We start from the raw sequence: 20,586 nt of genomic DNA, 5'->3' as shown, positions 1-20,586 counted from the left end.
TACAGGACATGGAACCCAGGAGCCTGCCACCACTGGACATACCCCCAGCCCTTTCTATTTCTTATTTTGAAACAGAATTGCAATTGAGACTGGCCTCCTGTCTCAGCCTCCCAAGTACTGGGGTTATAAGGATGTGCTACCACACCCAGAAAGTATTATTTGTTAATTATTTTAGTAAGTGATATTATAACAACATTATAACATTACTAGTTGTCCTCCTGTGGCAAATGAAGGAAGAGAGACGAGAAGTTCGGGGAACATTCTGGAACTCAGCTATGTGATGTCATGCTATAAAAAGAAATACATGACTTCCGGGAAGATGGCGACCGAGAAAAGCGGGGCTTAAGAGCCCCGCTAACAACCAATCTCCATTACCACAAAATCAGCGCCTTTCATAGCCAGAAAACACCATCACCAGAGAAACAAAAAAATCACCAGGCTCCAGAGAGAAAGCGGACTGAGAACAGAGCTCAGAGCCACAGAGGAGATAACCGGCCTCACGCCCGAGGACGTGGCAGCAGCGCCATACTGCCGGCAGCAGCAGCAAATTCACCGGATGGCTACAGCAAGCCGAGGTGAGCCGCTGCGGAACAGCCAGGCGGGATTTCTCGCCGCAGGTAAAATCTAAAGCTCCCAGTGGCTGAGCTCAGCACACGCAGCAGGGATTCAGAGTAGAAATCAAAACCAAGAAGAAATACACCAGCCTCACGGCCGAGGGTGTGGCAGCGGCGCCATATTGCCACCAGCGGCAACAGCAGAGAATTCACCGAATCCAGTACAGCTACATCTGCGTACTCAAGAACAGTGAGTCAAATTGCGGGCCACAGAGGAGAAATCCCAGTACTGTACTCACTGGGACTTGACCCAGTGGGGGAGGGGCGGTGGCAGAGATATCACACCATAGGAGAACGTGCAACCTGGCACCCCCCACAGTCTAAAGCAGCCTCTATCTACTCTCTGGGTCGGAGACTCTGTGATACAACCCAGTAAAGGAGTAGTGGGGTCTTAGATACTACTGACTCAAGATCCAGAACACCTTAAGTGAAGTCATAGTGACCCAAGGGAAGAACCCAGAGAAGGCACAAACTCCCGAAATCATGGGAAAGAGGAATAATACTGGAGCAATGAATGCCCACAACCCCACAACATCAGAACCCGATAAAACAGAAAATCAGAGATTTCTAGAAGATCAAATCAGGAAAATAACTGTAGAAATAATAGAGGTGCTTCGAAAAGAACTCAGAGAGCCAAAAAGAGATAAAGGATGCAATTAATGAAGTAAAGGCCTCAATTCAAAGCACAAACAACCGATTAGACCACATGGAGAACAGAATCTCGCTCTTAGAAGATGATCATTCCAAAAATGAACGCATAGTTTCTAATCTAGGAAAAAATATCCGACAGCAGGAATCTGATATTGAAGAAATATGGGCCCATTTTAAGAGAGCTAACCTAAGAATAATTGGAATAGAGGAGGGAAAAGAAAGTGAAACCAAAGGGATCAACAATCTCTTCAAGGAAGTATTAGCAGAAAATTTTCCAAACATAGAGCAAGAGGTTGATACACAGGTCCAGGAAACTTATAGAACTCCCTTTAGACAGGATCAGAGAAGAGGATCCCCACGCCACATAATTGTCAAAATGACCAATGTGGAAGCCAAGCAGAGAATCTTAAAGGCAACAAAAACAAAGGGCCAAGTGACATTCAGAGGCAAACCAATTAGAATCACTCCAGACTTTCCAAACCAAGTCACGAGAGCCAGAAGGGCTTGGAGTAACATATTCCAAACTCTGAAAGAAAACAACTTCCAGCCCAAAATTTCCTACCCAGCAAAACTTTCTATCAAATTAGATGGAGAAATAAGAAGCTTCCATGACAAACAGAAACTGAAGGAATTTTTGTCTTCAAAACCAGCACTAGAGAAAATACTCAAAGAGATTAACTACAAAGAAGAAATAGGTAACACACACCAGAACCAGAGAAACAAGATTTTCCATCCAACAGACAACTAAGATTGGTAATCTGTGAAGATTCATTACTTATGTTAGTCTTTTACCTATCTCTAAATGGTATTGTTTGCCTTTATTGTTGTTAATTTTTAGGATTTCTAGTTGGAATATTAATATACCTTCAGATACAGCATTTGGAAATATTTTATCCCATTCTATTAGTAACTGTTAACTCTGTTTACATTGTCTTTGGATATACAATATTTTTTTTTAGGGAGTTTGTATACTCTTCTGTTTCCTGTGCCATTGAAATCATATCCAAGAAATCACTGCCAATTTCAGTGTTGTGGTTTTATGACCCAGATTTTCTCCTAAAAGTTTATAGTCTTAAGATTTATATTTAGGTTTTTTATCTATTTTGAGTTAATATTTGTATATGGGATTAGGTAAGGGTCCAACTTTATTCTTTTCCATGTAATTATTATTTTTCAACAATATTTAGTTAAAATATTATTATTTCTACCACCAAATGTTCGTGGAAACCTTGTCAAAAATAACTTGACAATATAGGGAAGAATTTAGCTCTAGGCTTTTATTTAACTCCAATGGTTTATATATCTGCCTTTAGAATAGTACTACACTGTTTCAATTATTGTAGCTTTATATGGTTTGAAATCAGAAAATATATATCTTCTAGCTTAGTTCTTTTTCAAGATCGTTTTGGGTATCTAGAGTCCATATTCCATATTAGGATAGAGTTTTTTTCTGAAAAATAAATATATAAATATATGATAGTTTCACCTAAAAAATAGAAAAAAAATATTCTCTGGTAAGAAAGTAAAAAGAAATATTGAAATGTTATCTTTAAGTCATCAAAAGCTTGGTATCAGACAAATGAAACTGTTTGTGAGATTATCATTTTTAATTTTGGATAAATTGCTATAATACTAGATGTCAACCACTAAGCCAAGCATGGGAGGGAGGGATGGTGAGAGAATGGGGTGGGGATCGGGTGGGGGCTGACTGGGCGATGTGTGCATGTATGTCTACAAAAGTTTGTATCCCACTATGATGTATGAATACAGTGCACCAATTAAAATAAATAAATAAATAAATAAAAAGAAAGAAAGAAATACATATTGGGGCTTAGTTCCCCGTTCTGGCACAGAGCTAAAAAAAAAAAATAATAAAATAAAATAAACCAAAAACCAAAAAAAAACCCTCTTGGGATTTCCCAAGTGACATTGAAGGGTATGTCATTCTTTTTTTCTTTTTCGTGGGGTATTAGGGATGGAACCCAGGGGCATTGTATCTCAGAGCTACGCCCCCAGCCCTATTTTTTAGTCTTTTTTGTTTTTGAAACAGGGTCTCCTGGAGTTGCAAAGGGCCTTGCTAAGTAGCTGAGGCTGTCTGAGAACCACGATCCTCCTGTCTCAGCCTCCTGAATGCCGGGATTACAAGTGTGTATTCTTAATAAGCCCATTGCAACCATACATGAGTTTATGTTAATGAGGTGTCTCTCAGTGGACACCCAGATAGCGTTCGTTGGAATTTTAGCCCGCACGCAGCCTCAGGGGAAGGCACTGGGGCTGGAGACGGAGTCACCAAAGGCCAGGGATTTGATGATTCCTTTCTGGGTAAAAGAACATTCAAAGCCTTGGGGTTCAGCGCTCCCAGTTGGGGACACATGGGGTGTTGGAAGATGGCACACTTGGAGAGGACATGCAAACTCTGCGTTCCCTGCCCATCCCTCACCCTGTATACGCCTTCCACTTCCCCATTCCCGAGTCTTATCCTTTATTTAAGAAAAAAAAAAATGGAAGTAAAGTGATTTCTTGAGTTCTGTGAGCCATTCTAGCAAGTTACCCAATCTACGAGGGCAGGGGTTCTTAGATCTTCCCAACATAGCCGGCCAGTCAGGTACGGAGTGCCAGGACTTGTTGACGTCTGGAGTGGGGCAGTCCTGGGGGGAGGCTCCATGAAGCTGTGGGGGTCTCACTAATACCAGAGTGGCCCTGAACTCGAAGGCACTGAGTTGGCGTAAGAGAGCCGGTTGGTGCGGCAGGGTGGACACACACGTGGCGTCACGAGTGTCGCTGGAGAAGGGTTGGTTCCATGAAGGGTGTGAAAGACCCTGTCGGGGAGAGAAGGGAACGCAACTCAGGCCCGGTGGGGTCCTCGACCTGTGTGACGGAAAAGGATCCCAGCTCCAGCCAGTAAGAGGCATGGACAGAGAAAGATTTAGGAAAACAAGACCTACGCATTGAAGGGGGACACAGGCTATCTCCACGAGAGACACTCTTCTTCTTCTTCTCCTTCTCCTTTTCCTTCTCCTTCTCCTTCTCCTTCTTCTTCTTCTTCCAACCTCCTCCACCACCTCCTCCTCCTCCTCCTCCTCCTCCTCCTCCTCCTCCTCCTCCTCCTTTTTCCAGCACTGGGGATGAAACCCAGGGCATTCTACCCCCGAGCTACACCCACAGCCCTACTTTTTATTCTTTATTTGGAGACAGGGTCTCACTGAGTTGCAAAAAGTCTCACTAGGTAGCTGAGTCCGTCAGCAAGCCGCGATCCTCCCGTCTCAGCCTCCCGAATGCTGGGATTACAAAAGCGTGCCCCACCACGCCCAGCACGGCTCTCCTTTTACAGGAGACGTTTTCGTGGTGCGCACGAGAAGCACATGGGGCGTCAGCTTCGCGAGCTCCGTTCTTCTGCTCATGGAGCGCAGAGTGGGGCACAGGGTTCTGGTTCTCAGAATCTTTGGCTCGACATTATCTAGCTAATAGTCAGCACTTGGACTGTCCCCCATATCCTGACTTATGAACAGGCTCTTTCTCCAAGCTTCTTTTAATCATTCTAGAAATACATTCTGTAATCAAACAAGGTATAGAAGCCCTAATTAGCTGCACGTACAGTACTCCAAGATTTATGGGGCCTCTTAGGAATCCAGGCCTGGAGGAAGACGAGTCTGGGGAACTGAGGCAAGGGTGTTGACGGAGTTTTTAGGTTTGAAGTTACAGTCCCTATTTCCTTCCCTGTTGGTTTCCATTAGCCTATTTCTTTTATTTCTTCTCGGCTCCCTCACTGTGCCCACAGGTGTTTCTAAGGTATGAGCAGGAGCGGGATGTGGACACAGCTTCTCTGCACAGCGCACACATGCTGGGCGGCTCCTCCCAGAGAGCACGGTCAGGCCCATCTCGCGGTGCCTCCCTCTTCCCCTGTCCGTCCCCTGCACCCGGCAGGTGCTCAGCTGCAACACACAGCAACTGCTGCCAGGATGAAAGGCGCTGTGCGGAGCGACGCCTGAGGAAACCACCGGGAAAAGGAGCTCAGCACTGGACGCCAGTGTCGCCAAAAACACCGCGGGGAAAACAGACAAACGCTAAAAAATCACACTTTCTTTGCTAACTCCTTTCCCTTTCTCGCTCACTCTTTATTTTATTTTGTTTATTTTTGCAGTACTGGGGATGGAACTCAGCTCTATTTTTTTATTCTTTATTTTGAAACAGGGTCTCACTGAGTTGCAGAGGGCCTCACTAAGTAGCTGAGGCTGTCATTGAACCCCAATCCTCCTGTCTCAGCCTCCCAAATGCTGAGATTACAAGCGTGCGCCACCACGCCCAGCTTCTATCTCACTCTTAGTATCTCCATGTCTGACTGCCTCTTCCTTAAACAACCCCTCCTCTTCAGGTAAGCCCCGGGAAGAGCCTTCCGGAACCTGGCCAGCTCACTTGGCCTCCGCCTTCCTTCAGCTGCAGAGGAGCCTGTCGTGCTCCTCTGGCCAGCCGGGCACCCTTCCTCCGTCAGGGTAAATCTTGACTACTGTGTCTCTGCTCCAGGCTGTGAGCTTGTGTGTGCACACCCACACATAAACACACACACACACACACACACACACACACACACACACACACCACGTGCACAGACACGCTCCCGGCAGCCAAGTTGGAAAAGAGGAGCTTGTAGGTTTGGCAAGAATTTTTTCCCAGGCAGGATGGCAGAGACAGATTGTGCTATGTATAATCGTGGGCACGGTTATGTGTGTGTGTGTGTGTGTGTGTGTGTGTGTGTGTGTGTGTCTTTCTGGGGACAGAACCCAGGGGCATTTTACCTCCAAGCTGCACCCAGCCCTATTTTTTATTCTTTATTTGGAAACAGGGTCTCACTGAGTTGCAAAGGGCTTCACTAATAGCTCACTGTCCTGGAACTGTGGTCCTCCTGTCTCAGCCTCCCAAATGCTGGGATTACAAGCATGTGCCTGGCCTGGTTACATTATTTTGTTCCTGGCATACAGTCTAAGAAAGAAGAGGCAGAAGGCCCTGTAATTGGTTGCTGCAGGACTCGGGCTTGTCCCAGGGGATGAGCCTGCCTTCTATCCTCAGCTGAGGAACGGCCACCAGGCGCCGTGGTCAGCATGGGCGCTGTGTCAGGGAGCACAGGGGAAGCTTCAACACTGTTCAAGATGATGCCATGGTTTTGTTTGCTTTGTACTTGTTTTATTTTCTGGAAAAGTTTTATTTGATTTTTAGTTCCTTGTTCTGTTCACATAGGTTTCTGTTTAATATTCTAATGTTTTAAGTCTTGTAATTGCCTATCACAGCATAGTCTATATTTATAAAACAACTTTTATTTATTTTACAAAACTGTTTATAAGCTGGGCGTGGTGGCGCACGCTTGTAATCCCAGCATTCGGGAGGCTGAGACCGGAGGATCGCGGTTCGCGGACAGCCTCAGCTACTCAGTGAGGCCCTTTGCAACTTAGTGAGACCCTGCTTCAAAATAAAGAATAAAAAATAGGGCAGGGGGTATAGCTCAGAGGTCGAATGACTCTAGTTCCATCCCCAGCCCCACAAAAAAAATTTTTTTAAACTCTTTTTATAATAACTCTATTTTATTTATAAAATAACTCTGTTCTATGATCTCTTTCCTGGCCTAGTTTTACCTTGATCTTGTTTCTCATTGTTATCCATTTATCTACATCCTAAATTCATATGTTGAAGTCCTAACTTCAGGACCTCAGAATGAGATTTTATTTGAAAAGAAGGTCATTGTCCACGTAATTTGTTAAAACAAAGTCTTACTGGAGTCGGGTGGGCCCCTAATCTAATATGACTGGGGTCCTTATAAAAAGGGGGAAATTTTGACCCGGAGACACACTCAGGGAGAACAGCAAACGCAGATGAATACAGATATGGGTTGAGGCTTCGAGCCGAGGAGAACCAAGGACTGCCACCAAGTCACTGGAGCTGGAGAGGGCCACGGGGCAGTCTTCCTCACAGCCGCAGGAGCCTGCCCCGCTCCGCCCGGTCGCGGACTCCCGGCTTCTGGCACATTTCTGTGGTTAAGCCACCGGCTTAGGACACTTGGTCCCACGGCCCTGCAAAACTAGCGTGGTGGCGCACACTTGTAATCACAGTACTTGGGAGGCTGAGACAAGAGGATTGCAGATTCGAGACCACCCTCAGCAACCTAGTGAGACCCTGTTTCAAAATAAAAAATAAAATAGGGCTGGGGCTGAAGCTCAGAGGTAGAATGCCCCTGGGTTTGATCTCTATCATTAATAAATAAATAAATAAGTAAATGTGTAAACAAACACACACACGTTCTATTGATGTGTTTTTGTGTCTTACCTTATTTTACCCTTTATTTAGACTTGTTATCATTCACTTTTATTTCTTTTATTTCTATTTGTTGTTGTTGATGGAGGTTGTTTTGTCTTGTTTTGTTTAGGTACTGAGAGTCGATCCCAGGAGCATTCTACTTCTGAGCTATACCCAGACCTTTAATCTATTATTATTATTATTATTATTATTATTATTATTAATTTTAAAACTGGGTTCTGCTAAACAGCTGAGGCTGGCCTCAAACCTGCAATCCCTCTTAGCCTCTCAAGTACTAGTATTACAGCCATATGCTAGCATGCTCGGCTTTTGCTTTTATTGCTTAAAGTTTGATTCCTTCTGTCTGAATATTTGAGTCTCTTATTACTTCAAGCTCGATTTCTCCCGCTCCCTTATCTTGACAATTCCCTTTGGAGTCACAGGCCATCTTGTCCCTCACGCTCCCACAGTCCCCGGGTTGGTTTCTTAGCTCCTGTCACCCCCTCGGGGCACTGGCTGTCTTACGGCTCCTCCTGGTTGCACGGGAAGGGTGGCCTGTGCGGTGCGCGCCCAGCAGGCTCCCAGGCACCTGGCTCTTTCCCCTTTCTCTCTGCATTCCAGGTTCCCCATTGGCTTATCCACCCTCTTCAATGCTGATCTCTAAATATCCCAACTCATTTTTCTTGACACTCCCAAGTCAAGCAATTTTCCCCGAGACCGTGAGTCTCTCCCTGCACAGATTAAACATTCACCGATTGAGACATGCTATTTTTGTACGCCGCGCACTATCCAGCCACTCGGGAGGCAAAGCCACCTGTTGGACTGGAGCTCAGAGCCTCTGGGCCGGGGTTATGCTCTGTGAACGTTGTCCTGAACTTCTCCGTGTTTTCTGCACTGAGCCCTTCAGGTTGTGCAGCTGTTCCTTTTTGAAGAGGAGAGCTTTCTAAAATCCACACTCTCGTATTTTAACCACTGAGGAAGTCACATGGATCTTGTGCTCGGTGATGGCAGCTCTGTCAGGGGGCACTGGTCTTCACGCTGGGTTTTTATGGGAGGAAGCCTGGAACGGGCTCTGTGGTCAGCTCTGGAAAGTGTTTCTAGGCAGCCTGCCTCAAAAATGGTAGGTTTTCATCAAGAGTTCCTAAAAGTGTGTCTTCATAATCAAGAGACGACTGGGAGGAAAAGGTTCTGTCGTTGGTGGACAGGATGTGGGATAACATTTCAGTCCTACTGGGGACTCAGAGCCCTGGCTCTGTCTGCAGACCTTGGTAAGCCTCAGACTCGGCATCCAGCACCCACAGCAGCCCCCAGTCCTCCGTGCCCCCATTCTACAGTGTCTCTTCCCCACTTCGCCCACAGACCCAGAAGTGGTCTCGATCACCACTCCAGATGAGCCCTGGCTGCCTTCCTACACTAACTCCGGCCAGGATGAAGCCCAAGTGGAGCCTCTGGGCACAGGCCGCTCCCTCCCTGACTCCGCAGGCCCCGCCCCTCCCATTGTGGGAGCAACACAGCATCACCCCTTCCCCACCTGCCGTTTCTCCAGTGCGGGTTTCTTTGCTCTGCAAGGGCTGTCTGTGAGCCTGGGCCTCCCAGGTCCCTTCCTGCCTGGATTCTCACCGCTGGCTCCTGAGCCTTGGCAGCCCCAGCCACAACACCAAGGCCAGCTTCGCCTCTGGATGAGAGACCCAGGGACCCCAAGCTCAGGGTTCAGTCCCTGACACAGATTTCCAGCACGCAGGAGCAGTTTCTCCTAGCAAGCCCGGCAGATTCATAAATATGCGGATGTGTATTGTCAGTCTCCGAAGCCTGAAAGAAAGATGTTTGAAAATAATGCTGTCACGGGTGGATGAGCTCTCCGGGGCTTTCTTTTCTTTTCTTTTCTTTTTCCATAAATTTGCATAAATATTTTGTTATTGGTTTTTTTCTTAACAAAGACAAAGCTATTTACCCCGCCAAAGGTTCTAAAGCTTATCTGGGAGTTATATGCTTAGCTAATAAAGTTTGAAAAACAAGACAGTAAAGTGGCCCATACTGTAAAGATTATTATAAAGCAGAACGACACAACCATCACCAAGCAACAGCCAGCCAGATAAACAAAAACCTCCAGCCATCAAAATAAGGCATACGGCAATGGCCCCAGGCCAACACAACAAAAAGGATCTATGCTGTGAGCCCGGGTTGTAAGTCGAGATAGTAAGGTGGTCCACATGCTAAACAATATTACCGAGCAGAACAAAGCAACAAATAAAATAAAACCTTCAACAATCAAGCAAAGCATACCAACCAGGTGCACGCTTGTAACCCCAGCGTTTGGGAGGAGGAGACCAGAGGATCGCGGTTCGCGGACAGATTGAAGATTGAATCTAGGGGCACTCTACCTTTGAGCTACACCCCCAGTCCTATTTTATTTTAATTTGGAAATAGGGTCTCACTAGGTTGATGAGAGTCTCAGTACTTGCTGAGACTGTCCTGGAACCTGCGATTCCCTTGTCTCCGTTTCCGAAGAACCGAGACTACAGGTATGTGCCACCATGCCCAAGAAGTCGATTATTTTTTAAATTTCCCATGTAATCTTATGCCTTTGACGCTGGTCTAGGAGATTGAAAATAATGTTAATTGCATTCCAAGTGTACAAACTTTGAATGATACTCCTCAAAAATACAAATCGAATAAAGATTTTTTAAATGATTTTCAAAATATATTATCTTTTGAAATATCTAAGATCAACCATCAAAATTAAAAGATAAAGCTTTAATGGATGACTATCAGAATACCGGCATTTGAAATCAAAACTATTTCTACAGGGTAAAACTTTAAATTCAGTTTCACTCATTAAAATGTATTAAGCACTTCAATAGCAACGAGGCTATTTGCTAATTTAGCATTCACAGTCCTTGGTGCCAATGGAAGGAAACTGAATCGTGCTTCAAATGGCGCGCCACGCCACGTGTGTGCTAATGTAAAATGTTATATACTGCATACAATTATATCAGTCCTTGTAGAGAGCAATGTGGGTATAAAAGGCTGTGTGCACAGCAGTCATTGTAATCCTTACACAGAGACGTGTCTGCTATAAAATATTACATACATAGAGATAATGTTGATCTTTACGGGAGGTATAAGTATGTACAGGTGCAGAAAGTACTAAGTGCCGTGTATGGAAATGTTTTATTCCTCATAGAGAAGTGTGGGGTATGCACATAGGCATATAGAGAAAGAAGTCATGAATTATTCAGTACCGGAGCATGTTCCTTGTCTGCCATGTGCAGTGATAAATGTCACGATAACCTAGAAAAGTCCCTGGATCCCGTAATTCCAATGAGCAATCTGGGTGTGGTGAACTTGAAACTGCAGATCTAAAATCCCAGTACTTGGGAGGCTGAGACAGGAGGACCACAGGTTGGAGGCCGGCCTCAGCAACTTAGTGAGGCCTTGTTTCAAAATAAAACATAAAATGGGCCGAGGGTGTAGCTCGGATGTGGAGTGGCCCTGGGTTGAATCCTCAGTGGCAGAAAAAGAAAAAGAAATTCAAACACACAAAGAAGCAAGAAAACAGCATTCTACCTAATTAAGAAATTGTGTTTCACTCCACCTAATCAAGAACTTGCAAGGACGTATGGAACCCACACAGTCCCGGGCAGGGTAACGGGCCCCCTCTTTCCCCTCCCAGCGGTCCCTCCTCGCCTGCAGCCACAGCGTGACGCACTGTCCTGTGACTGGAACAAGGTCACCTTCCATGGCGTGGACGGGGGCCAGAGGTAAGAGGCTGCTCCAGGACCTCAAGTGATGCTCATCAAAACCACTGCTACTTTGGGTGTGGACTCCATTGAACCGGCGCTGGGCACCAGGACCCGAGAGGGCCTGGCTTGGCAACACTCAAAAGCTACTTTTTACATAAAACATATAACAAAATACGTCATGAATAAAATGAAAACACAGACTTAAAAATACATTTGCTATATATATCATATATATATATATATATGTTTCATATATATGTACATATATATATATATATATATATATATATATATATATATAACAAAACAAATAGAAACTATAGATCTTGCTTAAAAAATAATTTAAAGTATCCCCAAAAGAAAATGTGTAGAAATAACACCAAACCTTTCACAGGGGGAATCTATAAATGGCCCCTCCTACAAAAAGGATTGATTCATACTTATTTTAATTTTGGTACTAGAAATCAAATCCAGGGGCATTCTTCCCCCGAGTTGCACCCCCAGCCCTTTTTATTTTTATTTTAAAGCAAGGTCTCTCTAAGTTACTGAAGGTCTCATTAAGTTGCTAAGGTTGGCCTGGAACCTGCGATCCTCCTGTCTCAGTCATTCAAGTATTAGAATCAACAGTATGCGCCACCACGCCCACTCACTACGTTTATAAAACACATAGCTAAAAATTTCTTGTTAGCAGTATTAACTTAAACTAGCCATAAACATTGAACTAGACTCACAGGGCAAATAGCCAGTGAGGCTAAAAATAAATTTACTTGTATTCACTATCAAGAGAGCTAAGACACCTTTTTATTTATAAAAAGACTTTATGAGTCATTACTAAGAGGAAATGTTTCAGAGGGTAGCTTTGGAAGCCAACCCAGCCCCCAGTCTTGTAGGTGTCCTGCTGCCCCTCAGTGTCCTCAGGAGCCTGGAACACCTGAGGACAGGCAAGTTCTTTATATTCTCCCATCCTCCTGAATATTTTATTTTATTTTATTTTATTTTTTTTGGTGGTACTGGGGTTCCTGGAAGCCCTTCTACTTCTGGGCTACACTCCCAGACCTATTTTTACATTTTTATTTGGAAACAGGGTCTCCTAAGCCAGCGCGCGCGGCTGGCTTCGAACCTGCGCGATCCTCCTGTCTCAGCCTCCCAAGCGCGGGGATTACAAGCGTGCGCCACCACGCCCGGCTCTCCTGAATATTTTAAATCACATTTAGCTTGTTCGTAATACCTAACACAATGTAAATGTCATGTAATTATTGTTACACTGTATTGTTCAGGGTAAAATGGCAAGAAAAAAGTCTTTACATGTTCATGTTTTGTAGAGATGCCATCTTTAGGGTGGGGAGGTGGAGAGGGGACTGGAGATTGGACCCAGGGGCATTCTACCTCTGAACTACACCGCCAGCTCTTTTTACTTTTTATTTTTTACAAATGTGGCTGCACCCACATTCGGGGCATAAACATTTACTATCATTATATCTTCTTGATGGCTTGTTCCTTTTAATAAAAGGAAGTGCCCTTCTTTGTCTCTTTTGATGTGCTTTAGCTTAAAGTCTGTTTTGTTGGATATCAGTGTTGCTACTCCTGCCCGTTTTTGGTCCCCATTGGCATGATATATCTTTTTCTATCCTTTCACTTTCAGTCTGTGAATGTCTTTTGCTGTAAGGTGTGTTTCTTGCAAACAGCATATATTTGGATTATATTTTTTAATCCACATTGCCAGTCTGTGCCTTTTGATTGGAGAGTTAAGTCCTTTGACATTCAGTGTTATTATTGAAATGTGTTGTTTATTTCCTGTCATTTTGTGTTCTATCTTCTGTTGGATATAGTATTATTTCTTCATATTTAGATGCCCTGCTGATCAACTTCATCTCTTCTCTGGTTCTGGAGTCTGCATCTTTTTTCTTCTTTATGGTTTATTTCTTTAAGTATTTTCTCTAGCGTTGGCTTAGAATTCATGAATTTTTTTTTGAGGTTCTGCTTATCCTGAAATACTTTTGTTTCTCCACCAATGTTGCATAATAGTTTTGCTGGATATAGCAGTTCTGGTTGGAAGTTGTTTTTCCTCCAGAGTCAGAATCACATCACACCAGTCTCTCCTGGCATTCATGACCTGGGATGTGTAGTCTGGAGTGATTCTTATTGTTTTGCCTCTATATGTTACTCGTCCTTTTGTTCTCACTGCTTTTAAGATTCTTTCCTTGACGTCTATGTCGGTCATTTTGATTATTATATGACGTGGGGATGTTCTTCTTTGATCTTGTCTTAGTGGTGTTCTGTGTGTCTCCTGCATACGAAGATCCAAATATCTTTCCATATTTGGAAAAAAAATATAGAACGCTTCACAGATTTGCATGTCATCCTTGCGCCGGGGCCATGCTAATCTTCTCTGTATCATTCCAATTTTAGTATATGTGCTGCTGAAGCGAGCACTACTTTTTATTTTTTAAAGAGTCTCATTCATTGCTAAAGCTCTCACTAAGTTGCTGATGCTGGTTTCAAGCCTGCGATTCCTTTGTCTCAGCTTCCCAAGTACTGGAGTTACAGGTGTGCCCACCACAGCAGGATGCCCTTTATTGTTCTGAATATTTCCAATCTGTGGTTGGCGGAATTCAATGATACAGAAGGAAAACCTGTATTATGTTTTTAATTTCCCATATAATCTTATTCCTTTTATGCTCATCTAGGGGATTGAAAATAATATTAATTGCATTCCAAGTGTACAAAATTTGAATGATAGTCTTCAAAAATACAAATTGAATAAAGATTTTAAGATGATTTTCAAAATATGTTTTCTTTTGAAATATCTAAGATCAACCATCAAAATTAAAAGATAAAGTTTTAATGGATGACTCTCAGAATACAAGCATTTTTTTCACATTTTTAAAATTTATTTTTATTGGTGCATTGTAATCATATATCACATTGGAATACAAGACTTGAGAGGATATACAAGCACACATCATCCAATTAGCCCTGATCCACTCCCCATCCCATTCCCTCTCCCTCCTTCGATCACATGCTTGTTTGGTGATTAACTTTGATATATTTATGTACCTCCTGAGTTTTAAAGAGGCTCCGTCCTCCCCTATTCCATACCCTTGGATTGGTCACCTTAATTGCTTCGCTATAGGGCCCTTTCTATAATTGGAACTCTTCCTGTTGCCCCTTTCCTCCTAGTTATTGCTGATTAGGGGAAGCATCTGGTTTTTATTTTCTGTGATATTTCTTTGTGCATGCCACGTTGCAAGTACCGATCCCATGCTTGACAGCCCCAGTAGCGGCCTGGCTACCCGGTGGACTGATCCAGACCTCACTGACTCAAGCAGCGGCCTTGCCTCATGAGAGGCCCAGATTCTGGCCTCGCTGGCCCCCACACCAGCCTAACCCCTCAGCTGGCTCCGATCCTAGCCTCAGTGGCCCCAGCACCAGCCTAGCCTCAAGGCAGGCTCCATCCCAGCCTCGCTGACCCTGACACCAGCCTAACCCCTCGACAGACTCCTATCCTGGCCTCGGAGGCCCCAGTAGCGGCCTTGCCTCATGGCAGGCTCCAATTCCAACCTTGCTGACCCCAGCACCAGCCTAACCCTTTGGCAGGCTCCGATCCTGGCCTCAGAGGCCCCAGCACCGGCCTACCCTCTCAGCAGGCTCCGATCCCAACCTTGAAGGCCATAGTAGTAGCCGTGCCTCATGGTAGGCTCTGATCCCAGCCTCGCTGGCCCTGGCACCAGCCTTACACCTCGGCAGGCTCCAATCCAGGACTCGAGGGCCCCAGCACTGGCCTTGCCTCACGGCAGACTCCAATCCTGGCCTCACTGGCCCCGGCACCGGCCTAACCCCTTGGCAGGCTCCGATCCCGGCCTCGCTGTCCCCAGCACCAGCATAACCCCTCAGCAGGCTCCGATCCTGGCCTCGGAGGCCTCAGTAGCTGCCTTGCCTCACGGAAGGCTCCGATGCTGGCCCTGGCCTCGGACTGGCCTAACCCCTCACAGGCTCCGATCACAGCCTCAGAGGCCCCAGCTCTGGCCTTGCCTCACAGCAGGCTCCGATCCCGGCCTCGCTGGCCCCAGCACCGGCCTAACCCCTCGGCAGGCTCCAATCCCAGCCTCAGAGGCCCCAGCACCAGCCTTGCTTCACAGCAGGCTCCAATCCCAGCCTTGCTGGCCCCAGCACCGGCCTAATCCCTTGGCAGACTCCGATCCTGGCCTCACTGGCCCCAGCACTGGCCTAACCCCTCAGCAGGCTCCAATTCCAGCCTCGGAGGCTCCAGCACCGGCGTTGCCTCACAGCAGGCTACAATCCCATTTTTGCTGTATCCGTCGCCGGCCTCACCCCTCGGCAGGCTCCGATCCAAGCACCCTCTTTGCCCAGCCATTTGTCCCACGTTCTTGAGGGTGCGTGGTGGTAGCATTCTGCCTCTGGGGTTATTATTTCAAAGGTTCCAGGTGTAATGCATCAGATCTCTGCCTCCCCTGAGTACTGGCTACTGCCATTGCCACTGCCTCCACCATTTCAAATTTTTCCCAAGCTCTTTTTCCACTCTGAATGTTGTCCAGTGTTCCTACGCATGTGCGACGGTAGCATTCGACGTTTGGTGTAATTTCTCCAAAAAATAAGGTTGGTAGCATCAGATTTCTGCCTCTCCTGGATACAAGTCTCCACTGCCATCACGGAGACCGCTTCCAACACTGCCTTCCTCCTAGGTCTCCGCTAAACTCTCTCCTTACAGGTGATGTCCAAGATTCTTAAGAATGTAGAGAAGAAGCAGTCCTCCTTCTTAAGGAATTTTTTCAAAAGTTCCAGTTCACTTGGATAAGTTTTGTCTGCATCTCCAGTATCCTGGCACCCGCCATGGCCTTCTTGACCCCTCTCCAATATTTTTCTTTTTTCTTATTCTTTTTCTTTTCATTTTTTTTAATAATAGAAGACAGTATGTGTGGTTTGAGGAGGTTGTGGGATCAGGCACTCAGTAGCACTGTGACCCCGCCTGACCCCTGCCCGGAGAATACCAGCATTTTAAATCAAAACTATTTCTACAGAGGTAAACCTTTAAATTCAGTTTCACTAATTAAAATGTATTAAGCACTTCAATAGCAACGAGGCTATTTGCTAATTTAGCATTCACAGTCCTTGGTGCCAATAGAAGGAAACTGAATCGTGCTTCAAATGGTGCGCCACGCCACGTGTGTGCTAATGTAAAATGTTATATACTGCATACAATTATATCAGTCCTTGTAGAGAGCAATGTGGGTATAAAAGGCTGTGTGCACAGCAATCATTGTAATCCTTACACAGAGATGTGTCTGCTATAAAATATTACATACATAGAGATAATGTTAATCTTTACAGGGAGGTATAAGTATGTGCAGGTGCAGAAAATTGTTATGCTGCATTGTTTAGGGAAAATGGCAAGAAAAAAGTCTGTACATGTTCATGTTTTGTAGAGATGCCAATTTAAGGGTGGAGAGGTGAAGAGGAACTGGAGATTGAACCTAGGGACATTATTTAATACATATTACTTAATACATATTAAATACTATTATTTAATACTACTCTTTAATTAATCCTATTATTACATAATAGAAGCCCCGATAAAATCTAATGCTTTCCTAAGTCCTCCTTTTCATAGCCACACTGCAGTAGCCTAGGAGCAGGCTAAAGTAAGTGGCGCTAATTTTATCCTAGATTTAACTAAACTGAAATAATTACAATGCTCCATTTTAGCTTTTATTTTTAAGCCTCTTCTTCATCAATTTGGTGGATGCCCTCTGCTGCTCCCCTGGGCAAATCACCTACAAATTACCAGCTCGACTTCATCAAGGAGCTCTCCACAGGTGTTCATACCTTGCCATCTGTGGGGATGGTTTCTAAAGCAGAACTGGATTGCTCCTGAAAGCGGGCCTGCCACTGCTAAGTCAGCATGACCTGAGGTGGGAACCTGGAGCCGGGCACGATGCCGCACGCCTGTAATCCCAGCCATTCGGGAGGTTGAGACAGGAGGACGGTGGTTCACAGCCAGCCTCAGCTAATTAGTGAGGCCCTCTGCAACTCAGTGCGACCCTGTTTCAAGATAAAGAATAAAAAATAGGGCTGGGGGTATAGCTTGAAGGTACACTGCCCCTGGGTTCCATCCCCAATACCGCAAAAAAAAAGTGGGAACACACACCCTCTGGAGTGTGGGGGAGCAGCACACAGAGGGGTTTAAAGGTCCCTCGTGGAGCAATTGATTCTGGCCAAGGTCACTCTGCTCTGCTTCCTGAGAGCTTCAGAGACTCAGTGCTAACGTCCCTTTGGGCCACTCCAAGCCATGGAGATTTCAGGGCCTTAAAACACAGCTTTCATCTCTCAATTGTCCTTTTTTAAGATCCATCCTGCCGGGTGTGGTGACACATACCTATAATCCCAGTACTTGGGAGGCTGAGACAGGAGGACCACGGGTTCAAGGTGAGCCTCACGGCATAGCGAGATGCTCAGAAACCTAGTGAGACCCTGATCCAAAATCAAAAACAACATAAAAAGTGCGGAGGGTATAGCTCAGAGGTATAGCCTCTAGGCACAGTTCCTACTTACACACACACACACACACACACACACACACACACACACGTCAATCTGTCACTCATATTGTCATTATTGTTGTTTTTCTGTATTGTTCTGCTACTGAGACAGAATGCATAAAGTGATTTCTCATGAAAGAGTTGATTTAGTAAACGTAGTAAGACTTAATAATCTTACTAGACAAAGCAATAGCTTTTAACTTTATAAATGTTACTGAAATTTTCTAAATAATCCAGAGATGCTGCCTCGCTGAGAGCACGGTTGGGTGGTCATGTGGGACTGTGCTTAGGTAATTCTAAACTCACATCACACCAACACTTCATGCTTCCCAGAAGAAGGACCATGAGCCTCAGCTGGCAGGCACATAGTAGGTGCTTACCAAATGTCTGCTTAATGAATCTTAATGAAGCCTGTGTTCACCTACATCATGTATATGTTCACTAGACCGCTTAGTTTTTGAGATTATGACGGTAAAATCTTGAATTGGTAACTGGGCTTCCACACTGTCTCATGACTACTCCCCGCTTCAGGCTTCTATCAGGAGCAGCTGATTTTGCAGGAGGGAAGCCCTGGGCTTTGGCACTACACTCTGCTCTGGGGCAAAGATGCTAGAGGACCTTACAGAGATGCTCAGTGCAGATAACCAGTGTACACAAGGAATGAAAAGTCATGCAGACACTCGGGAAGTCTAAGGCAAGATTGTGCAGGGGGGGGCTTGTTGATGAGACTTAGGAAGTGGTCAGACATCAGGCAGGACATTAACACTGATCTAAGAGGACAGGAGAACACAAAATCTGTTAAGTGTGGGTCCCTAAGATGAAGACACAGACCCAGCAAGGTAGGTGTTTCAGTCAGCATCCTCACTTCTGTGACCAAAAAAAAAAAAAAAAAAAAAAAACACCACCACAGCATAGAGGAAGAAGGATGTATTTGCTCACAGTTCTGGAGATTTCAGGGGTTAAGTCCATGTTAGGCTGGGGGTGAAGTCTGCAGAGTTCAGGGCCTGGCAACAGGAAGGAGAGAGAGAGGGAGAGAGGGAGAGAGGGAGGGGGAGAGAGAGAGAGAGAGAGAGAGAGAGAGAGAGAGAGAGAGAGAAGAGAAGAGAAGAGAAGAGAAGAGAAGAGAAGAGAAGAGAAGAGAAGAGAAGAGAAGAGGGCTCTGCTCTCACATCACAGAAGCCAAAGCAAGAGCAACAGCTTGAGGAAAGGTTCAAGGATGCAGTCACAGTCCCCAAGGGGGCACCCCCAGGGAGTTCTCCTCAGCAGCTAAGCCCCCTCCAACATGGCTGCCTTGTCTCATGAGGTCTTGGGGACATTCTCAATTCAAAACATCACGGTAGAGCTACAGTTGGAGTGAGATGCACAGGGATCATTACAGGAACAAAAACAAACTCTGAAGGCAAGGTCTAGAGAGGCTCACTTGAACCTGCAGTGGGTATGGTGACTTGGGGTTCAGACATAAAGAAGAATTCATTTACAGTGAGCCACCTGGTCAAAGTTGGTCTCATTGTAAAAGGGAATACTTGCTAAGCCTCTGCAGGTCAGTCTGGAAAAGCTTGAGCACCTGCCCAAGAAGGTAAAGGGAGAGAAGAATGTTCCTGCGGCCTCTGAGGCTAAGACGCTGAGATGAGGGTACTGGCACAGATAATTATGTCTGGTCCGAAGTCACACCACCAGGGCTATAAAACTACTGACCATGACCCAACAGGACTGTAAAAATGCCAACTGTAAAAACACAGAGAAAAGGGGGGCATTAAATAGGATTTCTTTCCCAACTTGATTGCTTTTCAAATCAGGCTTCTGGTAGACAAGTGAATAGAGAATATATCAAGAGAAGATAATGCCAAGGAAACTTCTGTTTTAAAACCTGTCATTTCAGAATCTCACTTCTTAAACCACAGCTATCAGTTCTTATCATTGTAGAAAAAATTGCGAGGGTGTTTGCCATTAAAATTTTAAAAGGATTAGCATGTGTCCTTTCTGGAGTCTTCACTCACATTCTTTGGCCCATTTTACAACTCTGTGAGTAGAAAACTGATACTGATGCTAATTATTTCTGCCTATAGACATGCAAATTAGTCTTGTCTGGCAGATCGAAATTGATTACTAATCCATTTTGCACCTATTTATACAATCATCTTTGTGTCCCTTGTCGCAATACTTAGGCTTTTCCTTTGAACACGTTGTAACATCTTACTCCTTCCCTCATTCATTAATGAGGTAAGTGAACTCTTTTCCACACGTTCATTTTCTATCAGTATGAAAATCATGACCAAACTCTCTTTTAAATATTCTTTTAGAGCCGGGCGTGGTGGCGCACGCTTGTAATCCCAGCACTTGGGAGGCTGAGACAGGAGGATCGTGGTTTGAGAACAGCCTCAGCTACTATTTAGTGAGGCTCTTTGCAACTCAGTGAAAACTTGTTTCAAAATAAAGAATAAAACAAATAGGGTTGGTGGCATAGCTTGGAGGTAGAATGTCCCTGGGTTCCATCCCCAGTGCTGCAGAAATATATATATATATATTCTTTTAGCACTCTTGAAGAGTTGAAAATACCCAGTTAATTAAAAGGAACAGTTGTACTTCTGTACTAGAACACAAAGAAATAGTGGAAAGAGGCAGTATTTGTAACACAAGAACCATGAACTGTGAACCATGAGCCACCACCCTCTCTGGGGCTCAGATCCAAGCCCTCTCTGGGGCTCAGCTTCCCATTCTGGACCAATGGAGGTGAACTAC

This window comes from Muscardinus avellanarius, assembly GCF_963383645.1.
Source record: "Muscardinus avellanarius genome assembly, chromosome: 2".
Classification (NCBI taxonomy): Eukaryota; Metazoa; Chordata; class Mammalia; order Rodentia; family Gliridae; genus Muscardinus; species Muscardinus avellanarius.
Note: the sequence above shows the minus strand (reverse complement) of the source record.